Consider the following 22,016-nt stretch of genomic DNA (forward strand, 5'->3'; position numbering starts at 1 on the left):
ACATATTATGGAGTTCACATTTAACATTTAACTTCCACGGATGCTTGCAGCCAGAAGAGCTGAGGCCACCTCTCCACACACAACTCTTCACGGTCCCCAGAGGAGTAAGAGTGTGAAGCGTGCCATCGCACACCCCTGCACTCTCAACCAGGGAGTGTTTCTCATCCACAGCCGGTGTCTGTTATTCACCACTGCAAAGCCAAGGCCCTTAGCCATTCTCCTGTCTGTGAGGAGGCAACACCCAACCAAGAAAATGAGAGAAAAATGTTTTTAACATTTATTTGTTCTTGGACCTCCCTCACAGCCTAGCTAAGATAATGAAGCTAAAATATTTAATCACCTCATGCTTCTATTATAAAACTCTTCTGTTTTGAACAAATGGAAAAACAATGGGGCTGTAAACCTGGTGTTCTGCTTCACCAAATAACTGCTCGCAGTCCCTGGTTTCAAGGAACCTGACGCATCTGGCTCAGACATGGAGCAACATGCTCTCTTTCCCTCCGGTGACTCATTTAACGTCTCCTCAAGGAAAAATTACTACTACTGGAACAGCAAAAACAGCCTCCTAGGCATTGTTATGATCAGCTGTGTGGAGAGGAGCTGGAAAGGACAAAGTAGTGAGAGTGATGTCTGGGAGTGTGGGGATACCGCTGGGGTGGGAGAGGTCCGTGGACGGGCTGACCACTGCTCGTGACCGTGACAAGAAGCTCCTCTCTGGCCTCTGCCCCGAGACAGTTTTGCATTTGCCCTGGCCAGAGGAGATGGTTATCTTCCTTATTGCAACAGCGGGTGAGCTGGCTCCAACCCTCGTGCCACGGTCTGCCCGGGGGAGGCAGTCGGCCTCGCTACCGGGGCTGCCACAGCAGGCCGAGGCCAGGTGAATCATCTCTTTGATTCGTGGTGATCTTCCTTACCACACTTATGACTTTCAGGCTGGGTTTTAGGCTCTTCCTCTGGTCAGCGAGGCCTTCCAGAGGGCAAGCCAGCCCTCCGCAATACACTTGGCTTTAGATGGGAGGGAGGAGGCTTGCCCTCTGCAGACAGCAGCCTCTCCTCACAGCAAAACAGCTAAAGTGAGTTATGGCTCCTCAGGCAGCGGAATGCAAAATTGTCAGGCTCTTGGCACGTGGGTGACTGCCTGGATATCTCAGAGACACAGCTCACAAATCCATTCGGAGGGCTTTTATGCTAATAAAGCTCTGGTTTTCCTCAGGAACTAGTCATTGCTGCCAGTTCAGAAATCTTTATTTTAGCTTTTGTTTTGAATTTTCAAAGCCTGCTTTGTCAGTGGAAATGCACATCCTCCTGACTGCGGCACAGAAAGCGCTGCTGACAATTATTTTTCTGTTACGACACATCGCATCAGGTGGTCCTATCTCAGCACAGTAGACAGCTGATGGGTGGGGAAGAGAAACTGATATAGCCTAACCATGAGGTCTCGCTGCCTGCCTGGGAAATAAAGGACACCGAAATATAACTGCGTGGGAAGGACTTCCAAGAAGAATTTGTCCCAAACCATTTCTGGAAACAGATGATAACATTATTTACCCAAATACAGGAAGCTTGAGATTGCAATGAATGACGAAAGGCAAACATGAAGAGTGAGGGGGAGAAGTATGTTCTTCTCCCTAACCCCTCCCCAAAAAAAGCACAAAAGACAGAAAGGAAAATCCGGGCAGAGCCCCCGTTTGGAGGCCATGCTCTCACGAGCCGATGTGTCCCTCTGTGTCGATGTGCATCTTACACCCGCGTGCTCCTGCCCGGCCCCCTTTGGATCCTGATGCCGGGGGCTTTTTCCAAAGCACTGTGTGGTGTCCCGCCAAGGAGAGTCCAGCTGCTGGGATCCTTCCCAGAAAGCAAACACTGCTGTATTCATGCCTCTCCGGCCTTTCACGAGTTAATTGAGGGTTACCCTGAGACACGGGAGCAACAAAACCCTTTCCAATAAGAAGGGGTCAGAAGCTTGGGGTGTGCTTCCCAGACTTCCCACTTATTTATTTATTTGTGTTCGTGTTTGTGTAAACTTTGCATAAATCTGGATTGGTCTTGGGAGCCGGAGCCCTTGGATACAGAATCCAGCTGTTTGAAATCATGAGGAATGTACATTCCCACCAGCGGTGTAAATCCAAAATAAAAAAGGCAAGCAGCTCAGTGAGCTGAAGGAGGGGAGAGGGAGGGTTAGCTCTCACAGAGCGGCATCCCATCTCCTTGTGTATTTATTTATACTTTTTTTTTTTTTTAATATGTTGCTGCCTGCTCTGTAGTAAAAAAAAAAAAAAAAGACTGGCTATTTTGGAAGCACAGCAATATGAAGTGTCCCTCAGCATCTGCTCAAAGCCACTGCCTGTGCTGTGGCTGAATCAAGCGAGAGCAGCACAGGTTCAATGTGTTTTGTTATGGAGGCAGCCTGATGCATCTGCCTTCAGCTGCCCTTTATTTATCTCAGCAGTGGGAATCAGCCCAGCTGCTGTGAATCCACTGGGAGGCTTAGAGGACCTGCACCTCCTTACCACTGTCCATGGCTGAGCTTCCCCAAGGCCAACACAGCTCTGCTGGGGCTTCCAAGACCTGCAGACCGCAGCTCTTTGGGTCTTGGTCTTGTGGCACACTGCCAGCACACCTCGTCTGGGTGTGCAATGTTGAGCACCAGCTCAATACCAACATCCCATTTTGATCTGTCTGTCCTCAGAAAAAATCCATCTCGTTAACTTGTTTCAGGAGGCTCAGTGCCAGCTCAGGTGTTGGCTGCAGTCTGTTCAGCCCGCACACCCAGCTGCATGCTCAGCCTGTGCCCCGCATCACAGGCACTGAAAATTTAACAGTGGTGTCATCACAGGGACACGTCTCAGCTGGACTTGCTTGTACTATGGGGCACACCAGCTGGGAGCAGCTGTGGTGCTTGTGACCCCTGAGGCCCCAGCTGCCACCCGTTGACTTTAGTATTGGTTAAATCTGTCCCCTAGGGACATCCGATGGATATGGGATCTCTGGAGAAGATGTGAAGCTGCCTGCTACAGAGATCAGCCCTCCCCTCCCAGCTATTACTTTATCAAAGGGGGGAAAGGTAACCTGCTGAACCCTTATGTAAGCCCCAAATATATCAAGAGCTTTCCAACAGTGTTCTTTCAGTTGTGTCTGTGAACATTATAGATATTATTATAATAAAAATGTTGACAATCTGCTTTAGTACCTAAATGTGGAATTGGGTTTATAATGGAAAACCTGAGCCCAAATGGAAAAGGGAAAGAGAAAAGGAAACAGGGGGGGGGGGAAAGGGAAAGAGAAGGGGAAAGGGAAAGGGAAAAGACAACACATACTACAGTGTCAGCATATTCCTGGCCTTTCATCCTGAATGAGCTAAGCAGTAAGTGCAAATACACGGATCAGCAGGTTCCCATTTCCTACAAAGACAGGCATTTTGTGTGCAGATAACTCCCTGTCGGAAAGGAATAAGCAAAGGTGAAGTTGGCAATTCAAAGGTTAATTACTATCATTTAAAAAAAAAAAATCCCACTTCAGGCACATTGGCTTTAAAGCTGGTTGGAAGTGGCCCTCTAAGAGCTGGAAGCAATAAACGCCATAAATAGAAGCTCTCCAGCCGATGATATAACAAGTGTGATGTGATACAAGGCCCGTGATACAATTCCTCTGTAAAAGCAACTTGCTAAGCAAGAGAAGGGGCAAACCAGTTCAGTGAACTCCGAGGGCCCCCAGGCCCAGTGGGATTGCTCACTGATGTCTGGGGTATTTTCTCCCCTGGCACAGCTCAGGCTGGGGCTGTGACCAGCCAGCAGGGCTGATCCACACCAGGGCCCCAGTAAGAGGTGAGCCCTGGTCCTGAGACACCAGGACCTGTCTGTGGCACTAGTGAAAACTCCCCGGAGTGTGCCCAGACCCCCTGCAGCTGGGTGCCTGGTGCCCTCCGCCCGCCGATGCCAGGTGTCTCTTCTCCTGTTTTCCACTTGGGAACCGATAGGGAAAGATGCTCCTCCAAAGGTCCCATGATGAATGCCTACGGAATAAATTACACCCTTGATTAACTTTGGGGTAAACAGAAAAGAAAATACTTGAGCTAAAACCCGTGACCTGCTGCGGTACAAATTAAAAGCACGGGCTTTTTAAGGAAGACAAAAGTTCAAAACACTGCAGCACCCTACATTCATGCGGATGTTATTCAGTTACTGCTCTCACAGTTATCTGTTATTACTTCTTCCTCAGCTAAACAACAGTGCACTTAGCAGAAGTCATGTGAAAGGGGCTGACGTTAGACAGAGAGTGCCGTTGATGTTATAGTTCTAGGGAAGAGTGAGATTTCTTTTATATCCTTTCATGGCTGCAGCCCATAATTGCTTCCTGTCTTACACCTACACAAAATCCATGAATATAATTACAGCAGCGCAGCGCAGGGTTCAATCAGAAGGCAGTATTGATTTGTGTGTAAATCAAAAGCCATCTTCCTCTGGTTCTGTTTACAAGAAGAAAAATAATAGGACTTTGCTGGAAAAGCTGCATAGTTAAGGAGTTGTGCATTTCACCCATAAAGTGTGTCCAGAAGGAAAAAAAAAATCATCATCTAAATTCATCTACATACACAAGCCACAGGATTTATTTAAGTTTTGACCTACAGAGTAACGTTTCAGGGAAGGTGGGGGGAGAATTCACTCGTTGTAGATTTTTAAGATTTTTTTTTCAAATTTGTATTCACAGGATCTATTACTGTGTTCTGCTGTACTGTGACCATCTATTATCAGAGCCTGGTGCCTGTAGCAGAAGCAGGTGTAACCCTCGAGGTGCACAGCTAGGTGACCATCACTCATCAGCAAAGACAGGGTGCCAATTAGCACCGGCTTTGTTAATGGAGGTGGGGAGGGGCTGCTGGAACTCCCTCAGCTGCTTCCCCTGGTAAATCCTCATCAGGGCAGCAGAGGTGACACGAGCCTTGCAGCAAAGACAACAGCTGGATGAGGGGACAACATCTGTCCTTAGAGCTATGAAGTCAAGGTGAGGAGGCAAGGAAAGGCTGAATTTGCTGCCATGGAGCAATGTCTGAAGCCAGTAGTGCCACAGAAAGGCACGTCCCCTGCGTGGGCTGGGGTTCAGCCAGGGAGAGCCCCTGTTTGATGCAGGGTACCCAGGGAAAAACATCAGGCTGGGTTTCTGCCCCTGAAGACCGCCAGGGAAGATGCGAAGCTACTTCCAGCCAGATCCACCCCGCCGAGGGCTCCCTCCTCTGCATCACCTTTGTTAAAGGTCTGTTCTGCACTCTGCTCATGCGTAAATGGCACCTCCAATGTAAATGCTAACCCTGGCCCCAAGGAAGGGCACCGTGCTCCTCCTTCCCCATCACCGGGCTTCAGAGTGAGTTTGCTCACCTGGGTAATTCTCTGCAGTTTGTCTGAGGGAAGCCTTTAAGATGGAAAGCTCACATGGAGGCGTTTCTATAGCTCTGTCCTCATTAGCACCTGCAGCTATGAAGGCATTTACACAGCTCCGGTTTTGTGAGGGAAATGAGGGCCATGTGTGAGCAAACCAGCACTCTAACCCAGGTACAATAAAGTCCGTAAACCTCTCCTTTTCACTCTCTCTGAAAGAGCTACAGCAGCACAGAATAAGATCACTAAACACCCGTCGCTGAGCGCTCACTTTAAATTAGCTGTTTTGGGAACAGTTGTGGTGCCCTGGCATTGCCTGCGGCTTCTAACAATTAAAGTTCATTTTTGTCAGCTGAGAAGAAATCAATCAGAACTAATGACTGCATTAATATTATTCATCATCCCCTGAAGATTCATTTCTAGCGAGTTACCTAAATAATTAATACCAGAACTGATTTTATGAAGCATTCTCGGATGTAGTAATGAATGTATACTAACAATCTGCTTATGAGGCCACACTGCAGAGGCATTAAAATCTGATCAATTATGACATTATGGCATGCCTTCAGTCTTGAATAGGAATCTGTTTGGGGAAAAAAAAAAAAAAAGACACCACAATGTAATTCCATGCACTAAGTTACACCACAAGCTGTTCTGCCACTGGCTGACTAGTGTTTGTTATATTAAAACTCTGCTAGGAAATGGCTAACTAATGAACCAAACTGGCTCATTTTGAACAGTTTTTCATTTGATCAGTTGTGCTTCTGATCCATTTTTCATAGAAACAGTCATCTGAACAGGAAAAATGATGGCAATGGAAAGAAAAAAGCAGTGTCTTAAAAAATCACAGTAGAGAGTACATATGTTTTTTTGTTTTTTTTTGGATGGTCTGAATAATATGAGTCAGAGATAAAAAAATTTTAAATGTGTAAATACCTTATTTCCAAATAGCAAGGAAAGATGAAGGATGAAGACTGCCAAAGCACACCCTATATATATAATATATGTATATATACATATACACACACTAGCTAACCTGTTTGCCAAGTGCCATCCTCCACAGATGAAAGAACAGCGTGAAATACTTTGTCTTGTTGACTTAGGAAGCTGCACTGTGTTAAGCACTTGTGTCACAGAGCTTAGAGAAGATATATGGGTGAATAAAGCTATCCTTGTACCCAAGGAATAGATGGAGCTGGGTAATTAAGGACTTATGGGAAAGCCTGGTGAGATTTTCCATGAAGTTTCAGTCAGTAAGACTCCTTACAGAGTCACAAAGACCTTAATGTTGTATTCTTGTGCCTGGTAAGGAAGTACCCAGCTCTGAGAGGACAGTCAGTCCATGAACTAAGGTTAAGAGCAAATGCTCACTCATGACCTAGAAGAAGAGTTCAGCACCTCAAGGCAGGATCCTAAGCAGCCATTGCACAGCTACCCGAGAGGATGCTAAATGGTTCAGCTCCTGTAAACAGAGACAACAACAGTCCTTTTGAACCCAAGGTGAGCTAAAAGAATCCTAGAAAGACAAAGGGGAGGATAACCTAATAATACAATTAGCTAATTTACAGCAGTGTTTCCAACAGAGTTTCTACAACATATTTTGTTTGTTAATTAGAAGTAAATAAAAATCTCACCAGGGCAGTGAGATGCTACACTCTACGAGTCTGACTCCCTCACCCAAGTCCATAGTGAATGTGAAGGGTCCCAACTGCAACCCTAGAGACTATGCTGTAGGTAGAGAGAAGCACTGGGGAAAACACTCCTTCCATCCCTTACTGTGAAGCAAGGCTGTTGGACAGACTGGGCTAGAAAGTTAATGAGACAGGACAAAAACTAAAAAAAAAAAAAAAAAAACCCTCAAACCACTGTGTACAGAGCATAGTGAAGACAGTGCCCTTGTGAGGACAGCCACAGATACCCAAGTCCTCTTATGAACTTATGATTTTTCTCCTATTGAATCCAAGAGGATTTAGACACTGAGCCTACCACGGCGTTTTGGAAGCTCACTCAATAGCAGATGTGCGTATTGACTTGTCTACCAGCCTGAGAAATTGGACCCTGGCTGTTCACAGCATGATAGCCTAAGTTGCAAGAAGGTGATGTTGTCTTCTGCCTGCAGAATTAGTAAACCCCGTCTGCTGATGTGCACAGAATTCCAGTCACCTCCCCAAAAGAGAGATTAAAAGCCAGGCTAATAATTAAAACACTAAATGTTTATCAATGTGCACTCATGCTAGCAGCTGAATTCACTTCTGCTGTTATTGTGTCTTCTTCCTCTCCTCTTCCCTGAACATTTACTGAATTTGCTTTCTGACAGGGATGTTCGCTAGACACTCATATTTTATGAAACCCATAGGGAATATTTATAAAAAGCAAATTTCAAATATGTCACTGCAAATGTTTGCACCACGCAGCCTACACCTTGCCAGTCAGTAGTAAATGCATGTCACACACATTCACGGATGGAATAGAGCATGGCTGAGAAATCCAGGCATAGAGAGAAGCAGCATCAATTTTAAATTGGCACAGTGAGCTTCACGAGAAGTCCAGTATATTCTGTAATTTTAAGATGTTCAGTTGACTCACAGACATCTTAAGCCTAATCAGCAAGCATGATCTTTAACAAATACCTAGGTGGAGCAGTACCTAGGTTGAATGTCAGTAAAGCCAGCAGCTCAGGACAGATCCCTCCAGGGACCACATCAGCTATAGTTACAAAAGGCCATGGGAAACCCAACAGCTTTCAGACAGGATCCTACCAGTACGGCTGGACAGGTCCTGGGTCCAGCTGGCTGGGGACATGCCACCACTGGCACGCTTCCATGCAGGCATCCATCAGGAACCCTCCAGTTTTAGGCACCTGTAAGACCAATTAGCATTTTACCAAGAGCTTTCCAGATTGCAGGTTTCAGCTGGTGATCCTACAATGATACTTGGGTGGTTCCTGTTCCTTCTTCTGCCTAAACACCAGTTATCTGAGAAAATGTTACTGCCAGAATTACAAAGAAAGAGCTTTACTCTTTGTGTGGTTAACACAACACTAAATTTTGCTAAAGCTCTTTCTAAATTCCATAGTGCTTAAAGACCCAGCATGTTAACTAATTAGTTAATATCTGTGGCATAATTTGAAGAAATTATGGTAGTTTCACCCTCATTTACTTGGATTAGACTTTATCCTGAGTAGAGTATGTAAAATGTGAGAGATTTCCAAAGATTAACTGGCTTATGATTGATCCCTACATAATTAATTTTTGTTCAAAAGCTTCTTGAATTACACATGTATGCCCCATATTAAATTCAATAATTTCAGAAATTTCATCTCTGTACTTACAGTGCCCTGAGATAGGACAGTCCGGGTTCCCTAAATGCATCCATCTCTCCACAGAAGGGATTCTGTGTTCTGATTACAAAATCCATCTGAGAACCTCATCCAGTATAGTTAAAATCTATTTCTTTCCTAGTGAGGAAGTTTGTAAAGAAGAAAATCTGAAGGAAAAAAAAAAAAAAAGGAAAATGATCTATTCTTTTTTGTTGTTTGTTTTCCTACAAAATCTAATAGTGAAAGTTGCTACATGATAAGTGTTGCCTGATAACCAAGAAATGGAAATAGTGTTCTTCCTTCCCTCATAGCTGTTTCCCCATACAAGATTAATGTATGCTCTTACATGTGTGTATACAGACACATCAGGTGTCGATAGGAAACTTGGCAGGTGATGAGGACGTCACCTGTAAGTGAGATGAATGAATGAGACAAGTCACCTAATAATACTGCGATCTGACTTCAAACAAACAAAATATCAACCTAGGTTTGACTTCAATTGCATGTTACATCTGTGTATTTTTAAGTGCTGAGCACTCAGCAGTTGCTACCAAAAAACTTCAAGGAGGTGCCAAGACAGAAAGACAAACACAGGCTCAGGCTTTCTCTCTTGTTTAAACCCAGCTGCAGGAAGTAGAGACTGGTGTTTTACAGCACTGTGGTCCCCCCTCTCAGCAGGGATGTGCTCTCTCAAGGGAAAGCATCCCCTGGTACTGGTGCCTGCCCAGTTCAGAGGAACCCTCATTCATGCTCCCGTATGATTGAAGCATCTCTTCCTTGCCGATGGCCATGGGGACCAGGGACCCAAGAGCAAACATCCCACAAGAAGAGAGGTTCAAAATGGCGACAAGGGTAGGGCAGTGAGCCAGCCCTCACGGGCTCCTGGCAAGACTGATGTAACTGCTTCAGGAAGCTCAGTAAACCCAGGAAGGAGGGATGGGAGCCAGAAAGCTCATTGTCTACAACAGGGGAAAGCCAGAGGTGCTGTGGGAGTGGGGGTACCACTCGGGAGATTCAGACAGGTTTTGTGAAGGCTTTCTTATATCTGTTCTTACCCAACACACGGAGGCTGCGGGGATGCTCTGCTGCTTAGCTGCCAGCTCACAGCCTGCATCTTAAATGTCCTTAAGCTGTGAACTCTGTTTTCTGCATGTCACCTAAAGGCAGCTCGCCCTGTCACAACAACCTGCTATCAGAAACAATCTGTTGTCCCTTGTAACAACAGCCTGCTATATCAAAACAAAGGAAACAAACCGAGCCTTACAATTAAGCAGATAGCAGCTCCTCCAGCCCGTTGTTCGAGCAGGAAAACTGGGTAGGAGACGTATGGGCTGGCCCTGGCAGATGCTCCAGCTGGGCTGGGTTTTCCTCTGGGTGCCGTGGGGCAGGGCTGCGGGCAGCACCGTGCCTCCGACAGGAGAGGGGCGCATCCTGCCCTCCTGACCGGGGCTGAGCCTCCAGGGCAGGCAGGTTGCAGCATTCAGACACGCGAGGAGGAGCACAAAGGGGCCCTTCATGCCGCTGCTATTGCAACGTCAGATTGCAGTTTTCTTCCCAAACATGAGCCGAGCTCTCGGCCATAGGCAGGCTTTTTAGTCAGCCCTGGCAAAGATGAAAAGCCTGAGAAAGAGAGGCAGTGTCTGTGCAAGGAGGACTCATTTACATTAAATAATTATCCTGAAGGAGAGAAAGAGCAAGGGAGTGATTTTTTAATTACAAAATAATAATAATAATAATAATAGCAATCTGGAGGATTGTATAGAGTCCTAGCTTTGTTGCCTGCAAGTTATTTATTTGCAGTAAAACCCAAACAGCAGGTATGAGAGGTAAGAAATATCTGTTTGTTACGATTTCCCAAACAGAATTTCGGATGGGAAGGAAGATGGGAAATACTTCTGTACTGCCACAAGGCTGCTGTTTTCATAATGCTCAGTGGGACATAAAGTCAGTATCGCAAAAATAAATGCTAAAAATATGAGAGCCGACAGACAAACACATTCTGTAATAGGTTAGGAATGACTCTGCGGATGAGCATGTGTGCACGTATGTGAGAGGGACCCCGCGCCGTCATACAAGCGTGTCCGTCTGCTCTGCAGCCTGTTTGTGCAAGCTGGTACTGCTTCCTCTGCCCTGATATTGCCTAGTGGTTAAAAAACAGAAAGGATTTGACTCCCATATTTTCCCATAAAAAATCACTTTTGACCTGAGATGAAGAATAATAGTACAGAGTCCCAAAATGAAGAACATTTTGTTGTGATGAATTCACGATAGGGTCAGCAATCTGTGCTGCGCTTCTGGGATTGGTTCTCTGGATGAGGCTGGAGTCCTGAGCCTCCTGGTACCTTACACAGGGGTAGGATTTCCAGGAATGTGAGCACTGCTGCTGCCGAGGAAAGTGCCATGACTTGGGAAATCCCCTGCAGAATCAGGACAACACATACCAGCTCTGCATGCAGGTGGACCTGTCTGAGAGGTGACCGGCACAACATGTAATATTAATGCGAACATGCCCTGTCACCATAGCCAAATGATGGCAGACGTTATCAGTGCACATAAGCCTGTCCATTTCTATGCTGGCAAAATCCCTACAGTGTTTGTTTCTCCTATAAGAAAAGCCAGCAGAAAACTAACAGACAGATATCACCACAAGGTGATGGCCAAAATGGCTGCTAAAAACTCAGAGCAAATGTAGCTTTTATATTGTGTATAATAGCAGAAAAACACATGGGCATAGCTATATAAATATATTAATTTGCAAAGTAAAATCAACTAGCTTAACTCCCTCATAAGCCAATTCTAAATTTTTGTTGCTTCCTTAAATTTTCAGTAAACCTAATTTTCAGGCCCTGCAAGCCACTGTATTGGAAGACATACAGGCTTACAGCAGTAGGTGCATAAATCAGGCAGCAGTGTTCATCTGTGCAGATATCACTGGAACGTGACCACCAGGATCACTGATTTACATTTACAGCTCTAGAAATAGAATTTGGTGCCGTGGGCTGCGTAAGGTACCTGGGAGAGCGAGGCAGAAGTTAATATGCAGAACGCATTAGGCTGTGGCATTCGGCCAAGGATGGACGTGCTTCTTTGGGCCCAGAAGTCTGCCCACAGCATCTGAATGCTTTGCAGCCTGCTGAGGACTTCTGCTACAGGCACAGATAGGAAACCAGAGCAGGAGAGGAAAAGGAGCAGGGTTAATCTGAGAGAACAGGGGGGGAATGGACATCAGGAAACACTAAAAAGTTACTAATTCTGTTCATCTGAGAAGAATAGAAGAATAAGTCTCCTTCTTATGCCTGTTCTGAACCAAGCCTTGAGAGGCTGACCCCTCTACCCAGTAAGAGGATGGTCAGAATTACACGTTTCAGGTGAAGTGGATTTAAAACAACAGACCTGTTGTTTATGGACACGTGCTAGAAGCATGATACTTCCCTCAGATTTTTTTTTGTACAGATAAGTTCCTCCAACCTCCATCCTGCCACGGAAGTTAATATGGGAGAAAGTCACGAGAAAAGACTGGAGATGAAATCTAAAGAGTAAAGATAAATACCACTGATTTAATTGAGTATATTTCAACGTGAGTTTGTAGTGTTCCCATATATTAATAGCAACAGAAATCCAACCTTAGCCAGGGTATCCAACAAGCTGTTTCTTAACCTTGTCCCTCTCCTGCAGGAATAGGGAAAGGAGGAAGAAGAAGGAAGCAAGGGAAAGGGGAAATTACTTTATCCTAAAGACAGCAGATGAGGCAGGTTCCCAAACACAGAGAGCTGTCTGGGGTACAGCTGAAAGTTTCTCCTGAAAACCCTCTGCCTCCGAGGACTGAATTTGCACTTGTACTCAGATATTCATACATGATTCCCAGGGTCAGCCCTTAAGACTACAGCTTCTCAGCTGTTTCAGATGCTAATATAGATCTGCATTTCCTGTGTGGCTTGGCCAGCAGCTCTTTTATGGTAATGCATTTTATTGCAAGACTTCAGCATTTTCTATCTCTCTCAAAGAATCTGAATGTGGAAAGCAGAGGAAACTTATTTGCAAGGTGTGAGGTAAAATATGGGTAAAACTTGCAGCAGAAAATGTTCATGTAAGTATTAGTGGGCCCCTGTATATCTTTGTATTTCTAAGTATGTGGGGGTCTAAGCTCACTGTTTTCTGGTCCAACTTCTTGCATTCACATTCTTCCTTCTGGACATCTGCTGCCTGCCTTGCCCACATCCCACCAGCCCACCCAAGTATGCCCCTGCTTTCTCCTCCTTTGAAGGCAGCCCGAGCCCAGGGACTTGTAACTCACCTCTAACGTAACATCAATGCTGGAGCTGTTCAGGAAGCCTGTTGTCACACGGAGCCGTCACCAGGACATGTGGGACACACTGGGCACCTGGGACTCTGCAAAGAGACAACTTGATTTCTCTGCAGTCATTGCCTGAAGATTGCAAGCTCCTGTCCCTTGATCATGCACTTGGATCAGCACACTTCAGAAGCAAGTTTAACATACATGTGGGTGAACACAGCGATGGCAATGATTTGTGCCAGCCCCTGTGGCAGGAAGCCACGATGGAAGCAGCACACATGTAAGCACTGAGGGCCCAGTGCACTGCGTGGTCACCTGCAAAAGCTGAAACCAGGGCAAATTTCACGGCCAGGAGGGACACATCCAAGCACCACCCCGGCCTGGCACACCATTTTAACCCGCTACAGCTAGGGCAGGCCTGCATGCACAGTGCAGACATGGAATCGGGTGCAGTCCTCATCTAAATCTGAATGGGGTTGAAAAATTGGTCTTGGCGACATGGTGGAAACAAACCAGTATTTCCCAGCGGGTAGAGATGTTGAGTTTGTTGGTGGTGTTTTTCTCATTACAAAAAGGCTGGAGTGAATTCAGACATGGTCATAGCTCCAAGCTAAACACTTAACTGGTCATCAGACTACAATGCAGATGTCATTCTGTGCTTAAATACTGGTCTAAAATATTGGAAAACTGTCTCCAGGAGATGCATCGCACTTAATCAGTGACCTCTTCAAAAACTCAGGGGAAAGCTTAAAAATGATAGATCCAAACAGACAAATTCTAACCAGGTTTTAGGGGAAGACGAAGACATCAAGACAGAGTCAAGTTATGAAATATTCAGAATACTTGGAGCAGTAAAGTTGCCTTGTCACCACAGGATATTAAATCATAAAGGCCCAGATTATGCTGAGTCCTGCCCTGAAAGAGGATTTACAGAAATCAATAAAATGAAAGTAACAGGATTATTCAAAGGCTTCGTTATTGTTCATCAGAAGGATGTCAAAATCTGGTCTCAAATAAAGTCAGTTCTGTTCCTTGCCCTTATTCATCTTATGATATTATTTACGAAGCTACAGTCAGTCATGCTGGCCAGTTTTAACTCAAGTATTGTGCCAATTTGCCTGGTCATTGCCTTAATGGCTTGAAGATCTGAAATAAGAGAAGAAACGACTGTGGCTCATTAAATCATCTTTTGAATAAAATCTAGGCAGAAATTTAAAGTTTGTGAAGACCAAACACAGGAGAGCATAGACAAGTGTCAGTCGCTCACAGGGGCATATGTGGACTTGCTACCAAGTGGCTTCATTAAACCCTGCTGTGTAGCCACTTTCAGGCTTGTCATTCACAAGCAAACACGCTGAATGATGGCAAGTAGCAGAAGATTTTCCTAGAAACAAGCGGTGTCCTATTTTAGTGGCTTATTGTTGAGACTAACGCATGATGTACAAGGAAATGAGCGTGAGATAACGCTTTCAAAATAGACCATGACGGTTTTGCCACATTGGCGCGGCAGCACTGATGAGTAATGTCCATCCTTATCAATGCGCCGCGTGATGCACGACTGGGTCCCAGCACCACGGAGCTCCTCCGGGCTGTGTCCGCACAGCGCTGCGATTGCTGGGCCACCACGGCATCCAGAGAGGCATTTTTGTGCTGAATTTAAGTTCTTCTATTCTGGAGAAATGTCAGCCCTTCCACACCACCTCGGTGGCCAAGTGCATGGTGTAATTACCGCAAGGGATGAGATCAGAGACTAGAGGCACATGGAGAAGGTGGTGCACAGCTGGGGGGTGAAAGCCACATCCAATGGGACTTTGTTCTTGTCCTGACAAGGTGCATGAATGTCTTGGCACTAAACCCATCTCCTTAAAATGTGCTGGGGGATGCTGAAATACTGTGTGCTCATAGCAGACCACATCTCAGGCCATGTGTGGAGAGAAAATAATTCAAAGCATGAGAAAAATCACAGCCCTTTCTGGCTAGGAAGATACCGCCTGTGTTTTCAGAACAATGGTATACGTGTTCCTACTGTCAGCGTTTGCAATAGCAACACAAATGTTTTTGTGAAAATAATGAAAATAATATATCAAAAAAGTTATTTATTTTCTTATTCACTTGGCAGCGGAATACTCTGGACAGATAGTACTTGTCCTAATATCAAGCAAAACACCAAAATTCTATTTATTTATTTATTTATTTATTTTCCCAGAAGATATATTTTTCCTTCACCTTTCCCTCATTCCCTTACCCTCATAATAGAACATGATGTAGAAATTAACAAAAATCAGATTATTTATCCAGAGAGATGGAGAATCCCCCAGATCCTTTAACAGCCCAGCCAGGAGTGTGGAGCAGATGAAGGGAAGCAGTGCAGTCCAGGCTACCTGTGTGGTGTTATGTTCAGGAATTATTTTGTCTTACTTGAAAGAGGTTCCTAGGTAAAAGAAATTTCAGGATATACTGACAGTCTTCCAAATAGATGCTCTCCTGAATCATTTCCTCAGAAGCTAAGGAGCCGAGGTACACAACTGTATCATTACACCCGCTTGTATGAAAGGTACAAAAGGCCTTTTCTTTTAAAGTTAATAGCAGGAGAATGAAATAATCTCTCTCTCTCTATCTTTTTTTTTACAAGAGAATAGTTTCATTGTCCTGCCCACATACTTTATTTGTTGAACTGACATCTGTAATAGTGAAATGGAAGAGGAAAGGGAAGCGGATGGGAGAAATAAATGAATTAAAATGTTCAGGAGAAGCTGTTGGAAAGCACTCTCTGACTATGAGTAAACTTTACATGATCTGAGCAATGGCATAAACACTGAAGGAGAAAGTCTGAGCTAATCCGATTGTAAATGTTGACCTCTCTCATACATCACTCTTCCCACAGCGTTGTTGTCATTTGCTTGTAGGGTTGATCCCTGAAGGCCCAATTCCCCTTTGTGTGCATTGACAAATTTTTCAGTTCCAAAATTTCCAATGGGCTCAAGCCCATCTCCCACCTGGAGCCTGGAGGGATTTGAGCACCATGATGCCTCCACCTGCAAGGCTGCTCCCAGCAGCCTGGTGAAGGCAGCCTTTGCCTCCTGCTTTGGCCAGAGAGGACCAACACGTGCCCAACACAAGCAACCCAAGCCATCGCTGCTGGCAGTGAGGTCCTACCCCCTCACCGGTGGGATAACCCATGGATGTCCAGGGGGCCAGCAAAAGTCTGGCTTTGTGGCTCTGCTTCTGCTGCTGGGCATGAACCTCTGTGGTGAAGAGGAGAAGGTCGAACTCCAATGGAAAAAATACCCTGCATGTTTCAAAGTGCTGCTGATGGAGGGAACAGTCCCGCTTTCCTCACTCGTGCCAAGGATTTTGCTGACCCAGCGGGACTGAGGAACTTGTGCAGCAAGTTAGAAGAATTCGGTGCTGTGCAAGGAAGCCCCCCAAGTTTTGCCAGTATTCCTCAGCAATGTGTCTGCTTGTTAAATATTGTCTGGGTGTAACAGGAGGGATAAGTTAATTAGCACGTACATTTTTGTGTGGACCAGCTGTCAGCTCCGTCCGTTGTCAGAAATGCAAAATCCTCTGGGAATCCCTGTAAGAAAACACACTTTGTCTTCTAGGAACAGGATGGTTTTCTTTTAATATCCCCTTCAACTGTAACTCATTTAGCTTATAAAACTTGACAACAGATTCTGGCCACTGATGTATTGTTTTCTTATGTTAAGCCTTTTTTTCTCTCCTTCCTCCTCTGATACCTTATCCTTTCTGCTTAAATGTGAGACACAGCTGTCTCTGCCAGCAGGAGCTCACATTATAAAAATCGCAAAGATTTACACAACAGGTGTCCTACCAGCCCACTGCACTAACATTTTCCCCATGCAAGGAAACAATATACTGGGCTGGGATAAAAATTAAATCAAATTAAAAGAAGAAGAAAACATTTGCTGGCTGGATATTGGGCTTGGCACAACTTCAGCTTTAGAGCTGAGGCTTTCTCTTACAGGAAAATGAAATAGCCTTCATAGGAGCAGATGGATAAAATTAGTCAAGCAGGCTATACATAAAGTAGTGATAACCTTGGAATAAGAATTAGTAGAAACAGGATAACTGGGAAAATCTTTTAAATTATATGCGTATCAGTTGTCCCAGTGCCACTTTATTGGACCGGTTGGACACTTACAAGGCAATAAAACAAGGCTACGGGCTAAATGTGCTTGAACCCCTGCAAAGTTCAGGGCTGTGAGACTTTTCCGGTGCATTGCTTACAGGCCCACGGATGGAGATTCTTGAACCTACTCGGTTTTGTTCCTTGTAGCTCCTTTTTTAAGACCCCCAGTGGACCCACAGACTGCAGTTTAAAGCCACTGCTCCAGCCAAATAAACCCCATTGCTGAGGGGAGTTCTTCGCATCCCCCAAAAGCCAAAGACATCTACTAATAGTTTTACAATATATGTTGTGTATATATAGTGTGGGTATATATAGAGGCAGTCTCTGTATAAAGCAGAATGTCATTATATTTAGACAGACACGTGATACATAATATTATAGCAAAAATGCCCCTGCTGCTAGGCAGTTGCAGAGAGGGGTACGCTTTAGTGGCTTATTCAGAGAAGGGAAGAAACCTTCACCATTGCATGCGGTGTGTATATAAGAGACACACTGACACTCGGTACTCAGGCTTTTGACTGGATCAGATTAACTGTCCCTCAGGAGACAGGGCTATGAGCTCAGGAAATGCTTGAGCACTTATCTGCATGCTTTATGCTGACAATGTGTTGGAAGGCAGAGAGTGGGGACAGCAAGAAAAACGGCCTTTGCACATGGGAAACTCGGTGTGCAGAAAGCAGCACCAGAGCTACAGGAGCAGGATGCCGGGCTTCACACTTGAGGCCGGATCTGAAGGCTCAAAACCCTTCACAAATAGGATTTCCTCCTGGGCGCACCTCCCCATCTCCTGCCAAGGCCATGTGCTAACCAGCAGCAGGGCTGAGGGAAAATCTCGCATCCGGAGGAATCCCTGTGCTTCATCAAACACAGGAGGAGGAGGATGCTCCCCCGGGAGCAGTACGGTTTTAAAGACAGGTGGAACATTTCACCCTGCCTTCCCCAAAGAGATTTATGACAAGGGGTTTCAAGCAAAGGCAGAAAAAAAAAGCTGAAAAGGAAAGCTGAAAGAAATCGTTGTTGACTTGCACACAAGATGGTCCATCCAGAAAGTGATCATAAAGCAAAAACAACCCGTTGCTGAGTATGACTAGGCACACAAGTGTACCTGAGGTTACTAACATATTTAAAAAACAAAGTCTTGAACATTATTACCAAACAAGAGGATTCAGCTATGTAATGAAAAGCATACAAGTTGCTATTATGAGACAAAAATGGAGATGTGGAAGATTTTTGAAGCACAGTCCCGCACGTTACCAATATATGGGAACACAGCAGAAAGCTAAAGCCTTGTTAAGAAAGCAGGCACAGTCTGGCATGGAAGGACATTGTGTAAATTCAAAATTATCTTACATCCCTTCCTCAATTATTGCTGATTGTTTCAAGAGAATAAATCTGTTGCCTTTCAGGAGGTACAAAGGGAGCAAAGCCTCCAAGAGTTGCTGTGCATTTGAACAACAGTATCCATAAGCTCCTGAGGGAGGAAAAAGAGAAGTGTCTCAAGCCAAATGTTGACTGTAAGGATTTAAAATCCTGCTGAAACATGTGTTTCACATTCAGGCTTTTCGTGTGAATTATGGTTAGTAGTTCTGAAGATACTGAAGATATGTGAGAAAGACTTAAAGCCCTAAAGTGAATGAAAGGATTGTATTCATTAATGCTATGCCACAGAGGCCTAAATCCCTGAGGCTGAGCGATACCTTCACACATATGTGACAATTACTGTTGTGATTTGGAGTGACTCTCTGTTAATCGCAGTGCAGTCATCAGCATCGAAAGCATCCAACACAGGACGTTATGCTGTTAGGATAACCATTGTCTTTCTGCAGTAATCGGAGATGGCTACGGATTACTTGCAGAGGAAACAATCTGGCCTTCAAACGTGTGAAATGCTGGGACTTCATGCTGCTGGTTATTTTAAAAATAAGGAAGTGTCAGTCACTGCGGGCAGGGCAGCCGTGAAACCCACCGTGCTGCTGGTGCTGCTCTGGCATCACCTCTTCACTCACAGGAGACCAGGGATGGGCATTGCGCTTTGTGCTTTCCCTTCTCAAATCCAGCCCTGTGCAGGACCCGTGGGGATCCTCAGGAGATGCTGCAGATGTTTCTGCTTCACTCTGGGTTGGTGTGAAGACCACGCTGTACAAGCACAACTCTCTCCAAGGCAGCCCCCAGCACGAGCAGCTGCAGAGGCGAGCGGGCCTTGCAATATGGCCAGGAGACGCATGGTTACTCACACACTGGTATACAGTACCCACAGTACCTACCGTTCTAAGTAAGCAAAGATATCTGCAAACCAAGGATGGTAAACAGTGATGGCAACTTGGCTGCCGTGTCTGAGGGTTACTTATGACCTGAAGGTCTTTTTCTTGGAGATTGTCACCGCACCAGGCCGCGCTGCCATGACTCACTCTGCAAACCAACCTCACTGCCACAGCCAGGAGGAAATGATTCACAAACCCTGACCTTTACCCTTGCCACCCCTGCAGAATGAGGTCTGTGTATAAGCACTCACAGAGCTGGAGCCATGGGAATTATAGCTAGATAAACCATTCACTGATGACCGTGTCACGCAACAGTTTCCCTGCCTGTGCTGCTGGTGGAGATGTTTGCCGTGAGCTGGGCATACCGCAGAAGAACAGATTTGGGGCAAAACAGAGCAATTGGAGAGAGAGAAGATGAGTCAGAACAGAGATGGAGAGCTGGATGAAATCCATTGTTCTCCTCCTTGGTCAATGCTATGAAGTCCATGTCTCTTCTCAGAAAAGCAGACATTAGAGTGAGGGCTAATAACAACAATATCCCTGATGCCATAATTGGCCTGTGGGATAATGACAGCACAGCAGTCATTAAAGAATAACATTGCCTTATTATTACTTGCAACATCCTCAAGGTGTAGGATGCCTGGCCCTGGGAAACAATCCCACTGTTGTCATACTGTACAAACAAGGCAAGATGAGGGGCTCTGCCCCAAAATGCTGCTCCCCTGGTTGTGGGCAAACACAGGGGAAGGAGAGTGCCCTCTTCGTCTCTGTGGGGTGCCACCACCACCTCCAGCCAGACCTCCCATCAGCACTTCCCAGTTTAAAGGTCCAAGAATCAATTTCCATCTGAATTCAATGGAAACCAACACGAAGCGAGATTCCCACTCCTTTGTCACATCCTGTTGGGCCTGGCCTCTGCCGCAGCATTCCCAGGGCTTGCAACAAGTCTAACAGAGCTATGACCAGAAGCACCTCACTGACCTGGCAGGGCCATCCCTGGGAGCTACCAAGCGTGGCCTCCTTAGTTTTGAAAGGCAGGATGGCCGAGGCTGGAAGGGACCTCTGGAGGCCGTCTGGTCCAGCCTTCTGGCTCAAGGTTGCGCATGTCTATATTTTAAGCTTCCAACTAGGACTAAAAACAAGTCCAAGCTCCATTAGCTCCGAGAAATATTTTAGCTAGGTCATTTTTCTGAAGTGGTTAGAGCTGGGAATTTTCTTTGGACCAAACTGCTGGGACCTGGCCAGCCTCAAACACAGCAGGCAGCTGCAGAGCTACCAAGATGAGATGGGCTCCCCAGTTCTTAGATTCACCTCCGGGTGACTTGTGCCCTCCTGGGGGAAGCTGGGGTGCTGGCAACCTGGGAAACATGAGCAGCACCTATTTTGTTACCCTGTCTGACTTGAATTCACCACCGGGAAAGGGGGATTGTGTTGAAACGGCTGCGACAGACTGGAGCCCGGGCCAGCTGTCCCTTCAAGGGGCCAGTGTACACAACTGGGACCATTTGTCAAACGAGCTCTTTCTTCAGCCTCTCAGCAAGCGTCAGAGCTTCGGCAGCGGGCTCTGCCTGTTCTCCTGGGGCCCTGTAGGACTTGTTTGTCATAAATCACTGATTAGGGGATGAGTATTTGGATATCTGATGCTTTTCCTTTTTGGTGCCTGATTCTCCTTTTCCCATTAACCAAGAGGCCAAAACAAATTATACTGAATGCGACTGATTATTTATTTTTATTGTTGTTTTCATATTGGCAACTGAATTGGCAGAAAGGATCCCAAATTTCCAAAAGGACAAAGCCCTTCACTGAAGTCAATGAAATTTTGTCATAGGCTTCTGTGTAGCCATAACTTCACCTCCAGAGCTTTATTCTTTATTTTCCTGACTGCCCCATAGGTTTGTTTTACCCATTCCTTCTACAGATTTGCAAAGGTTTTGTTAATAGTGCCACTGACACAAAGGTGGCTGCAAGAGGAGCCAGGGAGCTTTCTCCAAGGAGCAGGAGCCCTGCAGGCTGTGGGGACACCCGTGAGGTTCAGTTGTACCATGTGAAAGGAGTCTCCATGGGGTTGGTGGTGTTCAGCTGAGGAAAGCCACGTCTGGTCTTTGCTAAACCTCCACCACTGTGCTTTGAAGTCCTTCGGAAAGCCTTCCTTGGACACCGGTGCTGTATCTGGTTACAGGCCTGGGGAGTGTCAGGGAGAGGCCCTGGCATCCCCTAGCCCCTGACCTCTACATGGAGCCGCTGCTTTTGAGGACACGGTGCTCCTGCAGCCATTCCACCAGTGCTTCCCTGCCATGGAGGATCCGGGGCTCTCATGCGCTGCTGGGCAAGCTCGGGCTGAAGGGCAAACATGAACGCACATCGTGTCCTTCCCCTCGGGCAGCCGGTGTGATAAGGGGGTTGGACTGCCACAGAGTCCACACAGCTGATCAGCGAATGGGTATCACCATAAAACAGCTTCTCCTAAGCTGGCTCTCCCATTCATGTAGGGGTGCCACTGCACATTTGGGGCTGGACGCAGGGTTTTGATTCTCTGTCAGGAGGCTGTTGAGTCACAGAGGCTAGGAACACCTTCCCTGGGGAGGGAGGGCACACGGGCAGACCTCACAGATGAGGG

General features: G+C 45.9%; 1 long non-coding RNA gene across 2 annotated transcripts; it reads right to left on the reverse strand.

The window, feature by feature from the left end:
- Positions 1-2,678: 2,678 nt before the first annotated feature.
- Positions 2,679-21,959, reverse strand: LOC119715813 (uncharacterized). 2 transcript variants are annotated; one of them, XR_011807814.1, is made up of 5 exons: positions 16,499-21,959; positions 12,986-13,080; positions 8,704-8,858; positions 8,132-8,232; positions 2,679-4,012 (listed from the first exon to the last, which is right to left on the reverse strand). It is a non-coding gene; the product is annotated as an uncharacterized lncRNA (long non-coding RNA). The 2 variants fall into 2 exon arrangements; XR_011807815.1 differs by lacking the exons at positions 12,986-13,080; positions 16,499-21,959 and adding an exon at positions 9,956-10,390.
- Between the last annotated feature and the right edge of the window lie 57 nt (positions 21,960-22,016).

This window comes from Anas platyrhynchos, chromosome 1 (genome assembly GCF_047663525.1).
Source record: "Anas platyrhynchos isolate ZD024472 breed Pekin duck chromosome 1, IASCAAS_PekinDuck_T2T, whole genome shotgun sequence".
NCBI lineage: Eukaryota > Metazoa > Chordata > Aves > Anseriformes > Anatidae > Anas > Anas platyrhynchos.